We start from the raw sequence: 13611 nt of genomic DNA, 5'->3' as shown, positions 1-13611 counted from the left end.
CAAACCTTGATTTCTAAATACCACCTCCACTAAAAGAAATCAGGATTCCAATGGATGATTCCAGAACTGGGACAGGAAAAGTACGAAATGAGTCTGGAACATCTTGATGTGCCAGAAAGTAAGGAAATACTCAAAGGATGGGGATGTGTCAAAAAGATGGGAGCCATCTTGAAGGGGCTCCTACTAGCCAAATCTAGGACAATTTAAGCATCAAAATAAAATATAAAATTATAATAACTAATAAAACCCACTGAATAGGAACAGGAATCCATGGGTATATACTGATGTAAATAAAGAAATAAATTCCCTTATTTATTTACATCAATAAATGAATGAACAAATACATGAAAGAAAGAAAACTTTTCAGTAAAAAATCAATTAATAAATGCAGGTGGCAACCTTCATAGCAGTGGTTGATCCAGGCAGGAGGCATCAGTGGACCGACAACCAGTGGGCAGAGGTCTGATGAGGAATAGATTAACAAAATCTTGGAAATCTTCCCACAAAAGAGTTACCAATTACAAGAGGAAAATGATGACTGTATGATAAAGAAACCCAGCAGAAATGAACTCAGTAAGGTGCTCAAGGTTAAACATCGCCAGTGGTGGGACAACACCGTATGCCTCCCAGTGATACACTACGAAGAGACACCATTCCTATGGTATTCTTGGCAACAATGCATTCAGTCCACACATGAGCAACTACTGAGTGGACCGAAGTTAAGGGACATCTCACAGAACAAGAAAAGTCAAGGCCATAAAAGACAGAGAAATATCAAGGAACTGTTCCAAACTAAAGAGACATGACAATTAAACACAATGTGTGATCCTGAACTGGATCTTGGACCAAAAGGGAAAGGAAGACACTACCGGGAGAGTTGGAAAACTCTGAATGGCCTCTGGGTTGTTTTTAAATTTTTTTATCGAGGTACAGTTGATTTACAATATTATGTAAGTTTCAGGTGTACAACACAGCGATTCAATTATATATGTGTGTGTATATATATACTTTTTAAAAAAATATTTATTTACTTTATTTATGGCTGTGTTGGGTCTTAGTTGTGGCACATGGGATCTTTCGTTGCTGTGCGTGGGCTTCTCTCTAGTTGTGGTGCACAGGCTTCTCTCTAGTTGCGGTGTGTAGGCTCTCTAGTTGTGGCGTGCAGGCTCCTCAGCACATGGGCTCTGTAGTTGTGGCCCGCGGGCTTAGTTGCCCCACCGCATGTGGGATCTTCCTTCCCCAACCAGGGATCGAATCCACGTCCCCTGCACTGGAAGGCAGATTCTTAACCACTGGACCACCAGGGAAGTCCCTATATATTCTTTTTCAGATTCTTTTCCCTCATAGGTTATTACATAATATTGAGTATAATTCCCTGTGCTGTACAGTAGGTCCTTGTTGGTTACCTATTTTATACACAGTAGTGTGTATCTGTTAATCCCAAACTCCTGATTCCTCCCCCTGCCCCACTTTCCCCTTTGGTAACCCTAACCACATGTAAGTGATATCATATGATATTTGTCTTTCTCTGTCTAGCTTACTTCACTTTTTATGATAATCTCTAGGTCCATCCATCTTGCTACAAATGGCATTATTTCATTCTTTTTTATGGCTGAGTAATATTCCATTGTGTATATATATACCACATTTTCTTTATCCATTCATCAGTTGATGGACACTTAGGTTGTTTCCATGTCTTGGCTATTGTAAATAGTGCTGCAGTGAACACTGGGGTGCATGTATCTTTTCGAATTATGGTTTTCTCCAGATATACACCCAGAAGTGGGATTGCTGGATCTTATGGTAGCTCTTTAGTTTTTTAAGGAACCTCCATACTGTTCTCCAGAGTGGCTGCACCAATGTACATTCCCACCAAGAGTGGGAATGTTCCACACCCTCTCCAGCATTTATTATTTGTAGACTTTCTGATGATGGCCATTCTGACTGGTGTGAGGTAATATTCATTGGAGTTTCGATTTGCATTTCTCTAATAATTAGCAATTTTGAGCATCTTTTCATGTGCCTTTTGGCCACCTGTACGTCTTCTTTGGAGAAATGTCTATTTAGGTCTTCTGCCCATTTTTTGATTGGGTTGGTTCTTGGTTTTGGTTTTTTTTGATATTGAGCTGTAGGCATCTGGGGTTTTGAAGGTAGTGTTGTATCAATGCTGATTTCCTGATTTGGGGGTTATGTAAGAGACTGCCCATGTTTTGGTAAAAGCACACTAGATTATTTAGGAATGACAGGCATCAGGTCTGCAACTTGCTCTGAAATGGTTCAGAAAAGTCTAATTAGATGAGAAATGGTGCATTCCTCCGAAACAGAAGTAGAGATGAAAATGAGAGATCAGAAATAAGATGATTAGGTAGTTTCACTGAAATTTGAGAATCCAATAACAGAAGAGGAAAGGGGTTGAAGACAATGTCAAGGTTCCTTCTTCGGGCATCTGAAAGGGAAGGCCTCACTGCACGCACTACAGAGAGCCAAGCACAGCAAGATGTGGGCTTATCTTCCATATACACACAGTGTACGTAGTACAGTGTTAAAAACTGGTTGAAGTTCATGTGTGGAAACAGGAGAGGGTGGGGGGAGGCTCATGGGAAATCCCTGTACCTTCCCCTAAATCTTGTTGTGAAACTAAAGGTGCTATAAAAAAGTAAAGCCTTATAAAAAAGTATTTTTTAAGTTGCAAGAATAGTTCAAGGGAAAGGAAATTGGTTGAAGGGGACTCAGGAGCTCTCTGTGCTGTTCTTGCAACTTTTCTGTATGTTTGAAATTATTTCAAAATAAATTAACTTTTAAAATTCAACGAGCACTCATGACAACCTTGGTGCCTAGCAAAACGCCTGGTTCACTATGGGTACTCAATAAAAATTATTTGGTCTTCCCTTTCCAGTTGTCCAAAGAAGAAATCTTAGCATCATCATCAGCCTTCCTCTTTCACTACATCCAAATGGACTCTCAGTTCTCGTGAAACTGCCTAGTCAGTTTTCAGTTCTAGGCCTACGTGCTCATTTCTGGCTCTTATCATCTCTCACCTGGACCGCTGCAGGAGCATCCTAACTGGTTTCTTCTCTGCTCCTTCTAACATCATTTTGGCACCATTCTTGTATCTCTGCATCATCATCTAGAAGTCAGGAGTTATCTTCCCTCATTTAAATACCTGTAATTGCTCCCAAAGTAAACGCTGATTTCCCAACCGTAGGGCACTAAAAAGACAGGCAGGAGCACCAAAAAGTGTACCTCAGATACACACACAAAACAGTGAAGCAATTCCTGCAGGGGACAGGGAGGAGAGAGGGAGAAAAGTGGAGGACTTTGACTGGACTTTCTTTATGTTTATTCTCAGGTTTGGTATTGGTTTTATTATTGATTATATACACTGAGAATGCCAGGGGGTGAGTGGGTACCATCAACTCTTCAAAACTAAGAGCCTCTAAAACCATGCTTTTCCCAATTTGGCACCAAAGAAAATAATAATTTTTAGCACACTAGGACAAGTCAAAGAGATTATTCTAGGTCAAAAGAAACCACCCTGGGTGGGTCCAATATGCTCTGGTCACATACACTGACAGATATCTTATTCTCTGGCACAATGGTAAACCATTCAGGGCACCCCAGTTGGGAAGCTCTATTCTAAAGGTCTTAATACGACTGCGCTCACAGCCCAAACAAGGACCCTCACAAGGTTTTATCTCCCACCACATTCAACACACATATACAAGCACACGGACTCACAAATCTGTATTTGTATTCACACACAAAATCAGACACATGCATCTCATAGACAGACCATTTCTCTAAACACACTATGCATCCTTTCATACTTGTCTTTTTGCAATTGCTGTTCTCTGTACCCAGAGATCAATTCCAACTCATCCTTCAAGACATCGCTCAAATGCCACTTCTCCTTTCCCCAGATCTTATTACACTTGTCATTCTGAATTGTAACTGTTTGTTGACATATGTTACCACCCTAGAATTTGAGCTCAAGGACAAGAATCATTTCTTATTTACCGGTATACCAGTGATCCCTATAACAGACATTCAAATGTCTGTTTAATTAACACACAAATCAATGTTCACTATATCATTCCCCAGTAAACCAAAATTTTCAAAATACATTAACTAAAACAATGAAGTATAATTTTATACTAAAACTAGCATCTTTTCCTAAACAAGAATACCCACTGTTCTGTGAGAGACTTGGCACAGAAATATTCAAACTACTATCCTAGTCGTAGAGTTTTAGACTGAGGAAACAAACCTACAAACAAGCTGTAAGCACAAAGGTATTCACTGCAGATTATAACAGTGGAAACTTTAGGAACAACCAAAATATTTAACAAGAGGTAAATGACTAAATCACCTGATTGATAAATCACCTGAATATCTAAGCAATTGTTTAAATATTCATGACGATGGGAAAACAATACCAGTTGCCATTTATTGATCATCTCTTCTATTTAAAGAATAATGCTGGGGGACTTCCCTAGTGGTCCAGTGGTTAAGACTGCGCTCCCAACGCAGGGGGCCCAGGTTCGATCTCTGGCCGGGGAACTAAATCCCACATGCCTCAACTAAGAAGTCTGCATGCCACAGCTAAGAAGCCTGCATGCCGCAACAAAGATCCTGTGTGCTACAACTAAGACCGGGCACAACCAAAACAAATAATAAATATTTTTTTTAAAAATGAAAAAATAAAGAATAATGCTGGATGCTTTATATATATTATCCTAATCCTCACAACAATTCAAGGGCAAGTATTATTATCCTAATTTCATAGACAAGAAAATAAGCACAGAGGTTAAACAGTTCCTCCAAGGTTTTTGAGACCAGATTCCAACCCCAAGTCTGTCACCTTTTCCCTACATTGCTCTTCCTCTACAATACAATGTTTCCAATATATTAAACTCAAAATTGTTATCTCTACCATACAACTTTATAAAAAAAATACAATAGGACAATGGCCTGGAAGGAAACAAAAGTATCTTTTAGAGTAGTGATTAAGGGTGAATGTTGTTACAGTATTTATAATTTTTTTATTAGCAACTTTTTAAAAGCAGAATTGCTGAGCAGTGGACTAAATTCGTAAGGCAATACAAAAGAAACAACCCCCATTTTTAATTTTTTTACATGTTCATTAAGGACACACAGTAGGTAACATAAAAACTTAAAAAGTACAAACTCAACTAACTACATCTAAGCAATCATATATTAACACCAGCGTACTTATTACCAGTATTCAAAAGCTGATCATTATGACTGGATTAAGCAGCATTCTTCCAGAAAAAAGGTGAATTCTCTGGAAGACTTAAAGAAGAGGCATATGGATTGGAGACAGGAATGTTTAAACTGAAGAAACAAGGGCAGAAGGGGAAGAAAAAGAATGCTTTCTTCTTAAGTAAAAATGAGAAGCAGGGTTAGTGAGATGAAGTTGGTAGAAAACTTTTAAGGACAAGCAAACAAGTTTGGAATTAATTGATAAGCAACAGGGAACTGTAATATATTCTCAAATGGTAAGTGGCAAGCTGAAAATAAGATCTTTAAAGATTCAAACTTTGTTCCAAGGTAAAGTACTGCCTTTGGTTACACAATGTTTTCGCCAAACAACTGGGGGGAAAATAATCCATTATCCTTTATGTGTGCTTTGTATCAATACATACACTTTTCAAAAAGAGAAACTGACTAAACAAACAAAAGTCTTTATATAAGGAGTATAAGGAGAAGGGGACCTTCAGATATAATGCTTGCAAATATTAAACGCTACTGTACATTTTAATAAGAATCACAGAACTTCAGAGTAAGAAGGGATGCTGGAGATAATCTTTTAGTGATAACCTCTTCTTCATTTTCACGAGGGATTAAGTTGAGGCTCATGAACTAAGTAACTTGCCTAATGTCATATACGAGCCAGCGGCAGATTCAATATCAAAACTCAGATTATCGGGAATTCCCTGGTCGTCCAGTGGTTAGGACTCTGCCCTTCCACTGCAGGGGGCACGGGTTCAATCCCTGGCAGGGGAACTGATATCTCACAAGCTGCATGGCGCAGCTTGGAAAGAAAGAAAAAAAAAAACTTAAGATTTTCTAGGCAGCAAGATCTAAAGATCTAAAGTTGTGCTGTCCAATATTATAGCTACTAGTAACATCTGGTTATTTCAATTTAAACTGATTAAAATTAAATACAATTTAAAATTCAGGTCCGGGGACTTCCTTGGTGGCGCAGTGGTTAAGAGTCTGCCTGCCAATGCAGGGAACATGGGTTCGAGCCCTGGTCCGGGAAGATCCCACATACCGCAGAGCAACTAAGCCGTGCGCCACAACTACTAAGCCTGAGCTCTAGAGCCTGCAAGCCACAACTACTGAGCCTGCGCTCTAGAGCCCGCAAGCCACACTCCTGAGCCCGCACGCCACAGCTACTGAAGCCCATGTGCCCTAGAGCCCACGCGCTGCAACTACTGAGCCCACGCGCTCTAGGGCCCATGTGCCGCAACTACTGAACCCGTGTGCTGCAACTACTGAAGCCCGCATGCCTAGAGTCTGTGCTTTGCAACAAGAGAAGCCACCGCAATGAGAAGCCCGAGCACCACAACGAAGAGTAGCCCCCGCTCGATGCAACTAGAGAAAGCCCACGTGCAGCAATGAAGACCCAATGCAGCCTAAAAAAATAAACTAAAATAAAATTTTAAAAATTAAAATAAAGTAAAATTCAGGTCGTCAGGCACGATAGTCACATTTCCAGTGCTCCATGCCACACGTGGTTAATGGCTACCACATCTGACAATGCCAAATGAGAGTACTGCCACCACTGCAGAAAGTTTAACTGGACAGCATGATCTAATGAATAAGCTTCAGAGTCAGACAGACCTAGCTTGAATTCTACTTACTAGCAGTGGGATCCTAGACAAGTTATTTAATTTCCCTTGGCCCCCATTTGGGGGAGGGGAGGGGGAGTAGGGGATTAATAATACTTACCTCACATAGTGTACTTGATGATTATGTGGGATAACATGAAAAGCCCCTTTACATTGTCTGGCACATAACAGACAATAAACACATCCCTCTGGATCCTTTTCTCTTCCTACTCCTCTATAAAACCTCCTTGTTAAAACATACAAGCACAATAACTCACCCAAATTAATATCTTCCTGGCAAGGTAATCCACAGTACCTAATTTTCATTCTGTTCCCACCAAATACTTGCACCTCTCTTCCAGCGTTTCTGCTCGGGAATAATGAAATGAAGAATGAACATGGGGGAAACTGCCTCTAATGAAATGGAGGAGAATGTAATAATTTTCCCCTCTCGTTTCCCATCCTATTTTAAATATGATTGTACTGACTGATCATGCAAAGGAAAAGAAATAAATTGCACTGCTCCTAGGTAACCATACTTCCACACCACTAGAGAAGATCCTACAATACTTCACTATATTCCTTCTCACCATCTGGGCTACTAACTGAATATTAAATGAAGAAATAACACCTTCCTCCTACAGTACTTTTCTGGCAAACAATAAAAAGGATTTCCAGAATGCTAAACCAATCTTCAAGGCTTCACAGCTTAACGCAGTAAACTAATTTGACAAATCTAGACTACAGCATAAACTACTTCATAACATGCATGTTATTACCCAGAAAAACAACAAAATTCAACTCAGTTTGGAACCAGTGAATTTCTGCCAATACCAAATTTTATTTAGGAGCAACAATTCATGCTTAGCCACATTAAGTCACACAGACTCGCCATTTGTAGTGAGGTCACTAATTTTACATTCCTAATAACTAACAATTAAAGGACAGCTTTAGAACATTTGTCTTTAAACATCCACCAAACAAGATTTCTCCATATTCTTAAAGCTTCCTTGTTGTTTAAAACTGACCATATAAATTTGGGGGGTGGGGAAGGGGGGAGGGTAGGAGGGCGTCCTCTCAATAACAATTAATAACAGCGTCTCCTTGAAATCATCTGGCATTCTTACTTTGTTCCTTAAAGATAATTTGCTCAAAAACATGACCACAGACAGCCCCCCTTAAAGAACTCAGAATAAGTCATAAACAAATACTAAACAGATAACACTGCACACTGTATTGTCGCACTAAAATACAAATTGATTATGTTTAGCAGACAAAACTAAAATATTTCAAGTATACAAAATCAGAGTTTAAGAAGTCTACGAGGGTCACATAAGTTAAAAAAAAAAAAGCATTTAAAAAGTTTTTATTACTATCCCACATGAAGTACTTTATACATTAAAGTTACGCTTCTATGCCTGAACTGATGAAATCTAATTGTGAAGGTCTATAATTTTTTTAAAGTACTTCTATAATAATGAAATGTACATTGGTCACAGTAGAACAGCTCAGCTGAATTTTCCTGAGGCTGCATCCTAAGTACATCTGACCCAGAAAGTATTTTTAGCAAGTGTGTTCAATCAATGCTGGTTTTATGACTAGCCTAAATTAGAAATTGGGTGTCACAAATTTAAAGTAACAAAATTATTAGGGACATTTTTAAAGATATTCAATTAGAAGATAAGAAAAAAAACCACAAGGTTTAAACAATTCAATACCCACAGCCTAGAATCTAAGCAGGTTAGAGGCAATAAGAAAGCCACAACCTCATCCATTGCCACTTTGGAGGAACCTGTGATTTTTCTAACTTAAACTTTAACCTACTCAATTAATATTAATAAAACTACAAAAGAGTGACGGCTCCTTGTGTTTTCAAATCTCTTGCCAAATGTCTGAAACAGATTAGCTAAATTACAAATATTCCCATATACAAAAAAAAGACCATGTTTCTCTTCTTATAAACCACTCAAGATCATGATATTGTGGGACCATACACGTTTCAGTGAAAAATGGTGACAGAGATATGTGTGCCATAAAAAAAGAGAGACATAAAAATGGCTTTTGTGGTAACTGGAGCATAAATTTATTCTGACAAAAAATGGTGGGATCCACAAAATGATTGCACTCTTTTGTTATGAGTTAGTAATAAAGCTCTGTATAGAAAACAAAGTTTTGCTTACAAAAAGGCTTTTAAAAAATATCTGTAGATTGAATTTCTCAAATTCAAGATTTAACTCATAGAATATTTAGCTCTATTCCATTAAGCGCCTTTTGGGATTTGAGTAATCATTTATTTTAAGGTCATCTCCTCCCCCCCTTAAAAAAATGAGAAGTATATAAATCCGGATAAAAAATGCCCTGGCTTTCCTGTTCCACAGTCTTCTTTTTACGCAAACCATCCTATACAAGTCGGATACTTTGGCTTTTTGGTTTTTTTCTTCTCCATAAACACGGCTTAAACTGTCCTGTTTCAACTGGGCCCGAGATCCGGTCACATCAACCCAATATTCCTCCAACCTCTGACTCTAAAAGCAGTTGGCATATTGCAGACGTACCGGTTGTCCTAGAAAAGGCGCTTGAAAATCCTACACATCGCACTGGTCCACCGTGGTTCGCTGTCTAACGCCTCGCAGGCATAAAGTCTCCCTTTCTAAGTTCCCCAGAACCGTCGTACACGCACGCGTGCCACTGTAAACCGCTTCATCTTAAAGCAACCATGGGACACGCATCCGCACGTCCTCAACTTTTCCTTCTGGCTCAACTGCAGATGCCTAAATACAAGTATGCACCGGCAGAATCATAAAAGGCTTTTTAAAACTTCAAGGGTAGGGACGGTATGTCCGTGCAGGAAGCGCTCAAACGAGCCAATTAAAAAAAAAAAAAGAATCCTACCAGCAATGGAAAACTCAGAAGACTCTAAAACCTCACCTCGAGTTTAGGGGCCGTGGAACATTCCATCCCCTCTCCCCCGGCTGCCCCACAACAGAGACTGCAACCAAAACCCGCAGGAGGTCGGAGAGCAGAGGCCCCTCGAAGAAAGCGAGGGGGCAAAAAGCATCATCTTCCCCTGAGATCCGGCCGCAGGTACCAGCCTCGCGCGCCACGCAGGGCCGGCCGCCGGCGGGGACCCAGAGCCTCTTACCTTCGTGCCCCAGCCGCGTTCTCCCGGCTGCAGAAGAAAAGCCTGGAGGCCCGGCCGCGCCGCCCCCGGGGCTCCCTCAGCGCCCGCCCAGCAGCCGGCGCCGCAGCGGCCGCGCCACGGCCCCGAGCCGCCGGCACCACCTCATACTGCGGGGCTGCCGCGCGCTCCCGCACCTCCCTGCGGGGACGAGCTAATCCAGCCCCGCAGTGGGGCCGCGGGGAAGGCGGCCCGGGGACCCCGGCGTCCTGAGAGAACAATGTGGGGCCGCGAGGAGGAGGAGAGGAACACCGCGGCGCGAGCGGGCAGACGACAATCCCGGGCAGCGTTTGTGTGCGAGCGTGCAACGGGCGCTCGGCCCCTCCCTCCTCCTCCTCCCCCCCCCCCCCCCCTCCGTCTCCTCCTCCCTCAAGCACACCCCGTCTCCCAGGCCACAGCATAGCAACCGAACATGGCGGCTGCGCAGACGCCGCCAGTCAGCGGCCGGGAGCAGCGGCGGCGGCCACGGGAGGCGATCTCGCGAGAGGCGAGGCCGAGCCCCCTCCCGCCGGCGCGGGCTGGAAGCGGCTGCACAAGCCGGAGCGCGGGGGACGCGCAGGTGCGAGGGAGGCGGGACCTGGGTAGGTGGGAGGGGCTGGAGGAGGGGGCGGAGCGCCGTGGCTCCACCCCGTGGCTCCACCCCGTGGCCCCGCGGCGGTTGGTCACTGAAACTGCGAAACCCCTCCGCCGCCCCCCGCCGCTGGACCGACTGACCTGAGGGACCCCGCCGAGGGGCAAAAACCGAAGTTTGAAGAGGAAAACCAGACCTCTTGGCCCCAGGTGGTCCGCACTTCAATGCTGAAAGAGGATACAGGATTAGGATGCAGTTTTGAATCATTTCCTCTCCTAAATATAGACCCTGAAACAAAGAACAAACAGCGTTCATCTCTAAAACAAACGTTTGGTTGCCTCTGTGTGCCAGGAACGGTGTGCTTTTAAAGGTGGAATTCTTTCATTCTAAACACGCGTATGAACTGGGTCTTACCAGCCGGGGTTTTTAGCCAGGTGCATTCTAAAATCTTACTGATGGTACGAATGTATTGGCGGTGAGACAGATGCCTGCGGGCTGGGTGGTAGCTGAAATGATGCCAGGGGGAATTTGGGGGCGGTCACATTTCCTTTCCAAATTCATTCTTGTCAGAGCCCTTTCCTGTCGTATGCCACCTTCGTGCTCTTCCTCGCTCTTAGCTTCAGCACCCCACCAGGGCCGGCCTTCTTAAAACGTCCTTTCAAAAATCACTTTCCCTCCAAGCCGACAAAAGGCCTGTTCACTAATCAGGGGTGGTTTTTGCAAGATGAAACCTTGCAAATTTGTACAAATGTGTGAAAGACGGCATTTTCTATTGAGCCTCTTCTCCCTCGCACCCCGGCTCAGTTTTTCCATTTTAAGAAGACAGCCTGTCAGTCCGTATTGCTCTGCTTTACCTCTTCGAATGACTTTCCTTCCCAGGGCTTAGTTCCAGCCCGTGCTCATCCGTCCTTCCCAGACAGGCTTTCCTGCCTCTACTTCTCCGTTTTCTGTGCCTTTGTTCATGCTATTCCCTCTACCGAAATGCTCTTCCCTTCATCTCCACCTGTCAACAGTCAACTCATCCGCCAACCGCAGATCACAGAGGACTGCCACCGGAAGTAAGAATTTCTTCCTCCTCTGACATGATACTTCTATGTTTATTCCTCCCTTTTTCTTATCACATTTTATTACATTTTATTATAGGATCCCGGGCTTCCCTGGTGGCGCAGTAGTTAAGAATCCGCCTGTCAATGCAGGGGACACGGGTTCGAGCCCTAGTCCGGGAAGATCCCACATGCCGCGGAGCAACGAAGCCCGTGTGCCACAACTACTGAGCCTGCGCTCTAGAGCCTGCGAGCCACAACTACTGAAGCCTGTGAGCCTAGAGCCCGAGCTCCGCAACAAGAGAAGACACCGCAATGAGAAGCCCGCACACCACAAAGAATAGTAGCCCCCGCTCGCCGCAACTAGAGAAAGCCCACGTGCAGCAACGAAGACCCAACACAGCCAGAAACAATGAATAAAATAAAATAAATATAGGATCCTCATCCCCGTGTGGGTCTTATTGCCACTATCCATGGGGAGCTGCTGGAGGTGAGGACCCTGTCTTGGTCGTCTTTGTGTCCCTCTTATGCCTGATGACAGTGACATTGCCTGGTGTCCAAAAAGTCTGTTGAAAGAATGAAATGCTTAAAACTTTAATTGGTGGGATTTCGAGAAGGTGCTTGAGACAGAGCAGGCTCTTACTCAGCTTCAAACCTGGTAAACTGCTGTGTCTCTGAGCGATTCACATCTGGTCTGAATCTGTCTTTGTTGATGCCCTGTAGAGCCTTGTAACTAGTCCCCCAACTAACCTTCCTATCTCCAGACCTTCTCCCTCAGCCCCTTCTTCCTACCCTCATCCGTAAACCACAGTGACCTTTCATACAAATAGAAATCTCACTTATAAATATAGCTGGAGTCTCAACCTTGGAGGGACAGGAGGGGGATACCCTTTGCTTTGGGAAACGGCACAGGATGAATCATTTAAGGTAAATGGATGGAAGCCTCCTATCTGTCTACTATTCTTTAGGAAAACTGTGAAGTCACTTTTTAAAAAGTGAGATATAACTGACATACTATAGTGCTTTTTAGTATATTTGCAAAGTTGTGCAGCCATCACTACTACCTAATTGCAGAACACTTTCATCACCCCAAAATGAAATCCCATACGCATTAGCAGTCACTCCCCAGTCCCTCCTCCCCCAGCCACTGATAACCACTAATCTACTTTCTGTCTCTAGGGATTTGCCTGCTTCGGACATTTCATATAAATGGAATCGTACGTTCTGCAAATTCTCTCTGAAAATGCCTACATTTTTGCTTTTATTTAAATTATAACCTTTAAAAAATTAATAGATGCCTATTCTGGATCATTTTGATGACCACCTTGTCACCAAACACTGCCACTTGATTTAGTACTTGGCACCAAGAACTATAATTTTAACCTTCTTGGGCTAATGAGAAACAAAATAGAATACTCCTTGTAGAGATAGCTTTCCAGCTAGACGAAGGTCAAGCGTCCTCATGGCACACTGCGCAAAAGTTTCACAGAAATTCAAATACAGAATATTGGGATAATTAAGTCAATTATAAGCTCGCCTAAAAAATCCCGTACCAGTGGGGTGGAGGGATAAATTAGGAGGTGGGATTAACATATACACACTACTATATATAAAATAGATAAACAACAAGGACCTACTGTAAGGCCCAAGTAGGCACTATAGCGTAAGGCACTATATTCAATCCTCTGTAATAACCTCTATGGGAAAAGAATCTGAAAAAGAATAGATATATGAATATGTCTAACTAAATCATTTTGCTGTATGCCTGAAACTAACACAACAGTGTAAATCAACTCTACTTCAATATAAAAATAAAAATTTTTAAAAACACCATACCATAGCAGTGAGTTTCATAGTCTCATCACAAAAAAACAATTTAATTTCAGCAAAATTTCATCCTAACATTACATACCTAACATTAATTGAAATTTTAATTTTGTTAATGTGCAAAATTGTTGTCGT

At 42.5% G+C, this 13611-nt stretch overlaps 1 protein-coding gene across 1 annotated transcript in view; it reads right to left on the bottom strand.

Moving 5' to 3' along the window:
- Window positions 1-10068, bottom strand: part of PTPN4 (protein tyrosine phosphatase non-receptor type 4) — a 174618-nt gene extending 164550 nt beyond the window's left edge. The window contains exon 1 of the mRNA XM_029225100.1: window positions 10000-10068. The gene's annotated coding sequence lies outside the window, so the exon portion shown is untranslated. The remainder of the gene's footprint in view (window positions 1-9999) is intronic.
- Between the last annotated feature and the right edge of the window lie 3543 nt (window positions 10069-13611).

The sequence above is a fragment of the Monodon monoceros genome, unplaced genomic scaffold (genome assembly GCF_005190385.1).
Source record: "Monodon monoceros isolate NGI ecotype Baffin Bay Population unplaced genomic scaffold, NGI_Narwhal_1 Super_Scaffold_16, whole genome shotgun sequence".
NCBI lineage: Eukaryota > Metazoa > Chordata > Mammalia > Artiodactyla > Monodontidae > Monodon > Monodon monoceros.
The sequence above is the reverse complement of the archived record's forward strand: the minus strand, read 5'-3'. Positions and strand labels throughout refer to the sequence as shown.